Here is a 9,267-nt window from a genome sequence, read left to right on the forward strand (position 1 = left end):
TATATATAGTATATATTACTGAGACCATCAGACTGATCAAATGATTTGTGAAACACTCTAATGCTATCCAGTGTACTTTGACCAAGAGCTTGTACACATACTCCTAAAACTATTGTGTACATGTCCTTTGTCAAAGTACACAGTTTAGTTTTCTCTAATGGAGCYTTAAACAGATACTTTAACCTAAACAACTTGGACCGAAGAGATTTATAAGGAAGAGAGTGATTTTGGACAGGTTTGTAGTTTATATTTATGTCATTTCAGGGGTTTTTTTTATTTAATGAAATAAACTTTTTTGGTAAGACTTACTTTTCTGATTATTGTGAGAAGTTTTATGACTTTTACTTATCTTATCGTTAATAACTTTTACTAAAGTAATTTTCTGATGGAGGTATTTTTACTTTTTTTCCTTTCAAGTACTTTATATACAGTACCTCTGACTTCTACAAAATCCTCATGCTGCCRTGACTAAACAGACCAGAGGGATGGGTAGAGGTGGAGGAGACAGCCCTCCTGTTAAAGGCAGAGTAGAAGCCAAATAGTCACATTGGAAGGTGTCTGGTTTACTGACATTTCATTTGACAAGACTGTTTTATTTSCCTCCTCAGTGGTTGGCTCCAAGCCATCTGAGACTTGGCATGGTGAGTCATTTTTATTACTCATAAAGGACACGTTTGATCCAGGCAATCGATCAATAATGTTTGCCCAAAGAAAAGCATCACAGGAGGCGTACAAGTTGTCTCAATTCATTATTGCTCATCAGGAATTGTTTAGTGTTATAAACTCCAGCCACATGAGATTTTTATTTTTATTATGCTGTTGACTTCAGGCAGCCAGCCCTGTCACACTCGCTGGCATATGAGCCACACATTGGGACTGTGTCATCCCCCACCTCCCCTCCCCTCCCCCTCCCTGAGTATCACATGAATAATCCATGACCTCAGAGGCACAAGGAGCAGCTCTGGGTGCTCTGTGAGAGGCTTTAACTACACAGAAAAACTGTCAAAACAAGACACAAGTGTCTAGATGTTCTTGCCAGAAGGTGGGAGAAGTTACACAACAACCAACAACAACAATTGTTTCACTCAACACCAAGTTGGTGAGWTGTTGTTTATTTTTATTTTTTTACTGTGAGACAGTGAATGAATCTCGCTTTAACAAATGAAAGGTGAGGATTGTTGGTCCAGGAGGACTACTAAAGTTCATGCATTGATGGACAAAGTTTTTTTTACACGTATTCTTATATTTATATCTATAGAAGATATTTGTAATATTAGCTTATATACGTTTTTTTTTTTTAAGTTAAACGGCACTGTGGCAGTTGTAAAAGTGCTGCTTCAAGATGCTGCAGAGGAGCAAACCCAAGCAGGAAGTAATGCATTCTTCCAAATATAGTCTGATTTGACAGTGAGACTATAATAGCACCATCCTCTGCCTCACCTGCTGCAGAATGTCCCATCTTTTCCCTGCAGTTTGCAGCACAGCACCGGGCAGGATGATAATCAGGTCTTTTTGGCCCACTTAATGACCAGCCTTCTAAATATGTGTGCTTATTTATTGCAGTTTCCTCCACCAATCTATCATATTAATTATCTGCAAACTGAGTTGTTTACTTGTTTGACACATCTAAAACCAGAGTACAGAACCTGACAGCTTTCATCAAACCAACAAAAATCAGTTCAGGRTTCAGCTCTATCACGTTCACTGGAGGCACAACTATAACAAAAACTGCATGTTTGAGAAATCCTTGAATCTCCTGTGGTAGCCATTTGGAGCTGTCTAAATGCTTGCTCATACAAACCACTGCCTATTTACTCAAAGCACATCCCTGTAGTTCAGTCTCCAGCCGAGCTCCACCCCACAGGCTGTAAATGGCATGAAACTAAGGAATGATCCCAATACTCCACCTWTACCCTACGCCCCTCTTCAAGTGAACTGCACATAAGGGTTCGAGTGTGCAGGTTACAAATGTGCAAAAACTGGTAATTGGGATAGTTGGATTACATCATTGACTTGCGCCTCTGCATCATAACTGCAACATCCAAAATGGTGGGAGAGGTCRCCGTTTTGGCTTTTATACTGCTAAAAATGTTAGTAAAACTACAACAAGCAACTGATTTTAGGAGAAAGCCAAAGGAGGCTTATATRCACGAGAACATAAAAACTACTCCWATAAGTTGTTCTTCTTTGGTTTTATCATTATCACCARGCGTTGGATTGTTCACCCACTGATGGGGAACGTGAGCTGGGTTTAGACCTCCATGAGACAGGTTAGTTTTACCCTACTGATGATGTGTTGTTGCAACAGTAATCCTGCTCAGTACGAGAGGAAGCACAGGTTCAGACATTTGGTGTGTGTCCTTGGCTGAGGAGCCAATGGGGCGAAGAAGCTACCATCTGCGGGATTAAGACCRGACGCCTCTAAGTCAGAATCCTGCCTAGACGTGACAACACGGTGACGGTAGCTGGTCTCCGGGCCGGTGCAGAGAAACGCTTGTGACCAGGACGGGGCACGCCCTGAGGGTGGGTACACCCCACCGACCGCATGATGCACGTTTCACGAGAGTGAAAGACGACCTGATTCTCACACTCATGTCATGATATTCATTTAAGTGCATTACWGCCACCACTAGACTRAAGGTGCTCAGTGGACATGTCTATATTTCTGCCTTTTAAATCAAAATGTGTTATTTCTGTGCCTTCAGCTGTTTTGTCCCTGATTCAGTGGAAAAATGTAGATTTTTCATCAGAAACTTTTGATAAATAACAAAATGAAAAATGTTTCTTTTAAACTGTTACACAGAATTTATCCCATTAATCAGTACATGAAGAATGTGGAGTTTGCATTTTGTATTTGTGTGTTGTGTTGGTGAGTGGTTTTCTACTCACCTTCCAGGTCCTGAGTGGCAGGGGAGGTGCCATCAATTACTCACCTGTTCTGGAACTTGCTGCTTCCTACTTAAGCTAATGTTACAAAGAATTATATTAAAACAGAAAGACCAAGAATGTAAATTTTTCTCAGAGCATCCAGAAACAATCAGTCATTTATTCTGGACCTGTCATATCACAAAGACATTTTAAAGTGAATGTAATAATTTTATCATTTGTAATATTGACACTAAATTCACATTAAAGTATGAACATATTTTTTGGTTATCATGAAAAGAATACTAACATAAACAGAAGATTAGCAATTAACCTAATTAGAATATTTGGCAAATATTCACAAATGTAAATTTTCATCTTCACCTTTTTTTTACAGTTTTGATGAAATAAACCAAATTATATTTATCTACTATATTACATCCAAGTGGAGTTCAGTGAAGTGTGGATCAAGGAAGTGGAGCCAAAGACCAATTCGGACAACCAGGACACACTACCCACCGAACCCCTTATCGAGAACGCACATTTGAAGTACTCAGGGTGGAAGTGTGAGTATTGGGACTGGGCCATTGTTGTGAAGATGTGCTGAAGTGGGAGTGTTGGAAATGGTAGGAGGTTCTTAGATATAAATAGGCTATGATGCAAAGTCACATTTGTTTTTGAAACACAAAGAATTTTCATAACTGAAGGTAACAGACATGTAGTTACTTGATTGTTGAATAGAATTAAATTACGTGCCTGGAAAATACACATTAATCCCCTCTGGTTAAAGTAAACAGGACTTATGAGGAAATATCACCGGCCTTGGTCAAACTACAAGCAGAACATTAGGTGCAGATTAACTCACCATCTCACAATGCAGTTGCAATGTAAACAAATGAACGCTACACAATATAAAGCTGGAAAGTAATTACAAAAATCAGGAACACCTGGGGAGAGAACAGAAACAGGTGTGGAGAGGCAACAACTGAGGAGGAAAACAGGTTGAAAAAAAAAACCAGAATACAATAATTAACCTATGTTATTCTGTAAATGCAAAATAAACAGAAAAATCCACATTGTAATGAGCAGCAGCTCTAATTATGTAAACAAATTATTGTTAAAGTGACACCTTTGGTACCCACATTGTATTTACTGGATCTTTTCCATTTTGGAGTTTCAATTGAAGCTATACCTTGGAATCAAAGCATTTTTGCTCTGGTTTTGCCTTCATAAGCTACAGTTATGCTAATTTTAGGTTTTAGCTATGGTTTCGAATAAACTGAGAATATTATTGAAGAAAATGGAGACGTGATATCCCGATGACAAACTGATCTTTATTACAGTAAAGGGCAACAGTCGACTGAGAATCAAGCTGTCCCTTATTCTGAGTGGCTCCCGCTTTCCCTCTGAGCTGTGGTACTCCTGTTTTCTGTGAAAAAAGCAAAGGTTGTTTGCAAACATCACGTCTCCTCTCAAAAGACTCCATCTCTGCTTTCAATTTGTTCTAAATTGTATATAATTATATTCCATGGTTTTCTCGTGATACCGACATAATCGTTATTACAAGAAAACCACGGAATATAATTATATTCAGAAAATGCACTTCCATTTATTTTCTAGGTCAGGGGAGTTGTCCTATTATTTAGGACACATGTTAAAGTGTCCCTGAGCAAGACATTAAACCCCCACTGTCTCTGATGTGTGTTCCATCAATGAATGAATGTGATCAAAAGCACTGATTAGTCTCCAAAAAATGATCCATCTAGATTAGCTTATTACAGAGACAGTACAGTGCTGTGTGAATAGGTAWATGAGGGCACATATTATGTAAAGTGCTTTGAGTATCCTGGTTGGATAGAAAGGCACAACATACTGTAAGTACAGTTCATTTGCAGTTTACATTAAAATAATAATTAAATTGTGTTCACTGTATGGAATAATCAGAATTTGTTAAGATGTTCTCTGTAAATTAAAGCAGAATTACATTTTTCCAGTGGTCTTCTCTTTCTGGCCACAGGATGACAGTAATCAGCACGTCCTGTACAGAACTTTTACAAAATATCAGCATCTAATACTTCCCATTCGATTTTATTCTTTTCTTCCCTGTAACCTCTGTCTGGGTTCCACGTTCAGGGCCACCAGTGACTGTCAAGAAAATGTTAATGAGGCTGGGTGCCAGTAGAGTCGGGCCTCAGGTTCCCTCGAGTCTCCACGGGTTGGATTTTGGAAAGTACAGATTTTCGTGCAATTATGTTCCCTAGTGGCATGTGGTGCGATGGGGGAACACATCACAGATTAATGAGGCATTCAGGGACACGCAGTCATACCGAAAACTGCAGTTTATGCCTAACAAAACGAGCACCGCTTCAGCTTTCAGTATACAAAGTGTTTCAAGGCAAAAGTCAGACATTTGGTGCAATACCAGCTTTCCATCTGTAAAAGTCAAGTTAGTTTTACTGATCCTCACTGGTATAAATATGAGATTTTCTTACAGTCTTGTATAGTTGAGAGAAAAACCACTAATGATAAAGAGGTATTCTTCTCGTTTAATTTAGTATGCTGTAAGAATTCTCAAAGAAACAGAAAATCTATTTTAAAGGGGCAATATCATGTAAAATCAACTTTTTTGAGTTTTATATCATGTTATAATGTCATGCACTCATAAAAAACATGCCCAAAGCATTGCTCTGACTCATTCATGCATGTTTGAGAAATCCTGCAGCGTTTTTAGGCAGCCATGCTGAGGAAAAAAATGACAGATGGGGACCAAAAACGCCTTTTGGGACCAGAAAAGCCTCTGGGACGTGTCTTTAAGCTGAACTTCCTCATCACGGAGCACACCTCCCCAACCCCCACCCAACACACCCACCCCATGACTCCTGCAGGCTCTCGGCAGTAACGGAGCAAAGTGAAAATGAAACTTAAAACTGTCTGCTGCTCTTAACACTACTGCTCACTTGGTGAAGCTCTTTTCAGATTCAAAAAGGAAATGTATTTTCAGAGACCAAGTAAACTGCATCATAGCGCACACACGAAGCGACCCCCATTGAAACCGGACATGGAAGGTGGTTCTTAAAGAGACAGAGGCCAATTTCAAGGCGTTTAGAAGAGGAAGTGATGAGAAGAWAAGTTTATTTTCCATTTAAACATAAAAACAGCATTTTAATAACAACTAAAGGTGACATAGATACTTTATGATGGTATARTATTTAAATATATGCCCGAGAAACACATAATATTGCCCCTTTAATTATATTTGCAAAAGCATTAGACCCAAGAAGTTGTTGAAAGGCAATGATGGAAATGGCCGTGACAATAATCTCATTTAACAATCTTTGTCCTGGCTGAAGAAATACAAGTTTTCACTTGAACTCATGGTCTAGATGAACATTTAGGATGAACACACATCTCCAATTAATGGTTTGTGAACATAAATTAGAGTTCAACATGACTCATGCCACTCTCACAGATGCCAGCGTGGTTGAATGTCACAAAGATGAGTCAGCATTAAAAAAAATTCAGTGCGTTTTAAAACAGAGCTGCTTAGATACGGTCCACTTGGGATCTGATAGAAATGATGGAGTGGGTGTTTTACTGATCTGAAAGCTTGAAGAYGATAACGGATCACAACATAATATGGATGCTTTAAAACCTAATCTGACAAGACCAAGAAGGCCATAAAACCTTAAAATGGAAAAAAGCTGCTTTGTTCTTGACGTTCTAGGTTGAAGAACTGAACTCAGACTGAGTTGAGGAGTTCCAAACRCCAAGTAAAAACTAACATGGCAGTACAACTTCAAAACACCAAAATACACAGAACATAATACACTGTAGGATCCTGTGTACTCTTCTTTGTTCAGAAAATTCAAATGTTGCGCAAAGAGGTGGTTCACATGACCCAAGAGCATTGGCTTTTATCACAGGTCATCTTATAGGTAATGCAGGTATAAAAACACTGTAAATCRAAACAATTAAAAATATAAAGGGCCTCTTTGCATTCTTCATTGGAACTGCCGAAATCTGTCGCAGCTGAATGAGGAAAAATCATTCTGCCCCCTCTGCTCAAACCCGCCAATATACCCCCCCACCCCCGCCGCCGCCCATACAAGAACACACTGCGTGATTGGTCAGAAGTTCATGTACTTATGTGTTTTTACTGAAAGCACTCAGATGCTGCATTTTGCTTCAAAAAACAACAAAAAATAAATAAATAAATAAATAACCTGTTGTGATCTGTCTTGATTTAACAATGTACAGTATGTTGTTCATCCTTAGCACCAGGGGGAGTTTTGACTTTTGTCATTTGGTATACGGCTGGTTAGGCCACCTTGTGAAACCTCACTGACTGTTTTTGTAGCTTTCAACCTGAGTTCAAGATAAAGGCATTGTTCAGAAATACTACTGCAGTCCAGCCTCTTCTTTAGGCTTCCGCCCAGTTTACTACATAATCTACTCACTTCTAGAAGACAACTTTTGTGCCCAGAAGCAGACATTTATAAAGATATAGTCAAACAGCCAAAAACTTGTGCAAGGAGATACAAAAAATACATTTTGCACAGAGGAATACATCTGCAGAAGAGCTTTGACCAGGGTAGAATTGTGGATAAATAATGCCAGATTGGAGTTTTTATTTATTTATTTATTTATTTTTCAGAGAGTAGACTCCAGTGGGAAGAAACCTTGAACAGTGACATATTCTGCAGCAGGAGGGGTTTCCCAGGAGCTCGGCTTGATGCATCTTAGGTGTTTTTTCAAGTTGCGTGCAAAAACGAACGTCAACCAACCGCACGTCCGCACATGGGCTTTGGATGGAGAATGAGGAGGCAGTCAAGCAGACATTAAGCAGAAATTTAAATCGCTTGAAGTAAAGTTCTGATTAATTCATATTTTATCAATAAAAACTACCTCAGTTTGGAGAAATAWCATTTATATCTGACTGGTTTTGAGCAAGGCCAGAATTAAAGTGGTTTGTTGCCATTTTTAAACTAATTTAATCTAAAATAATTTTACAGTATTTTCTAAACATTTGCAYTGATGTCAGTCAGCAGCAGCTAGATGTGGCACTTCTATTTCAGCATGAGATGTTTCCAACAGGAAAATCATAATATTTCAAATAAAACACATATGTAAAATGAAATTAGCARCATTAAGATTTTAAAAATTGTGTCTGCATGAACTGCTTTGAAATGTGTGTTACTGGAGTGAAAATGCAATCCATCTTGGTGATGGATTTGTTATTAGCTAATTAGAATTTAACTCGATTTCTCCAAGCTGAACTTCAAATGGCTTTTTACAACAGATAAGATTTTAGGTGTTCATCACTTCGTAGAACCCCACTAAAAGAACCAAACTGTTTCTTTCATTACCCACATGGAGCAGCTTCACTACAGGAATAGTTCTCCTGTTGGACTTGTCATTGATTGTGGAGACAACTTGTACAGACGTTCATTTCCCCTGACTGAGTGTTGAGACTGAACAAAGATTCAAAGATGCGATGTGTAAACCTCCTCCTTGTAATACCATTTTTTCTTCGCACAAACAGAAACACATTTCAACCATCATCTTCCTCTTAATGAGAACACACTGTTGCTAACGAACGGTCCCTCGCTAACCTCTCCCTCAGCTTACGCCCTACTAAAGTTATTTGTTCTTCAAAGTTCTAGCAAACATACATCCATGATCAAACATGTCAGGGATGATTAAAGTACTGTAAAATGAAAATCCCAGCAGTTATCATTTATTCTCACTTCTTAAAACAAGAGGCGTAGTAGAGGACTACACATTGGAGGTTTTTCGCACTTCTTGTAAAATGTCTTGTAAAATTTTAAGACGTTTCACCAACAATAATGTTCAACTTGCAAAGCAATTTCCCTCTGACAGTGTTTCATTTATTTACATGTTGCACCAATGAATGCAAGTCAACCGGAAAGATTTTGGGACTGAAATATTTTATTTAAAATTAAAGGCAGTATTCCTTTCATGTCAGAGATCGTCACTAAAGATTTTTTTTTTTTGTAAAAGTACAAATTTGTAGTGGTGTGGGTAGGTTTGGGTAAAATTGCATCATGCATAATTAATTGTCAAAAAAATTGTCACCAATTGTAATTACTGCAGTTACTGCCAGGTGATGCCATGCGTGACCCATTATATCAGGATTAAGTCCCAAAGTGGTGTGTGAAAAAATTCATTCCTGTCTGCCTCTCACACCTGTCTGTARTTTGCAATCACCGGTGCTTTCACTTCTCTTTATCCTCTGTTGTATTCATCAGGGTCTGTGTTTATCAAACTTCTTACAATTACTATTAAGAATGCTGTCAAGAATGGATTAAAGTGTAAAAAAAATTCTTAGGCCAAAACTGAGATTAAGAGTCAGATATCAAGCATCTCAGTCTCACTTTAAGT

Source organism: Austrofundulus limnaeus, unplaced genomic scaffold, assembly GCF_001266775.1.
Source record: "Austrofundulus limnaeus strain Quisiro unplaced genomic scaffold, Austrofundulus_limnaeus-1.0 Scaffold38, whole genome shotgun sequence".
Classification (NCBI taxonomy): Eukaryota; Metazoa; Chordata; class Actinopteri; order Cyprinodontiformes; family Rivulidae; genus Austrofundulus; species Austrofundulus limnaeus.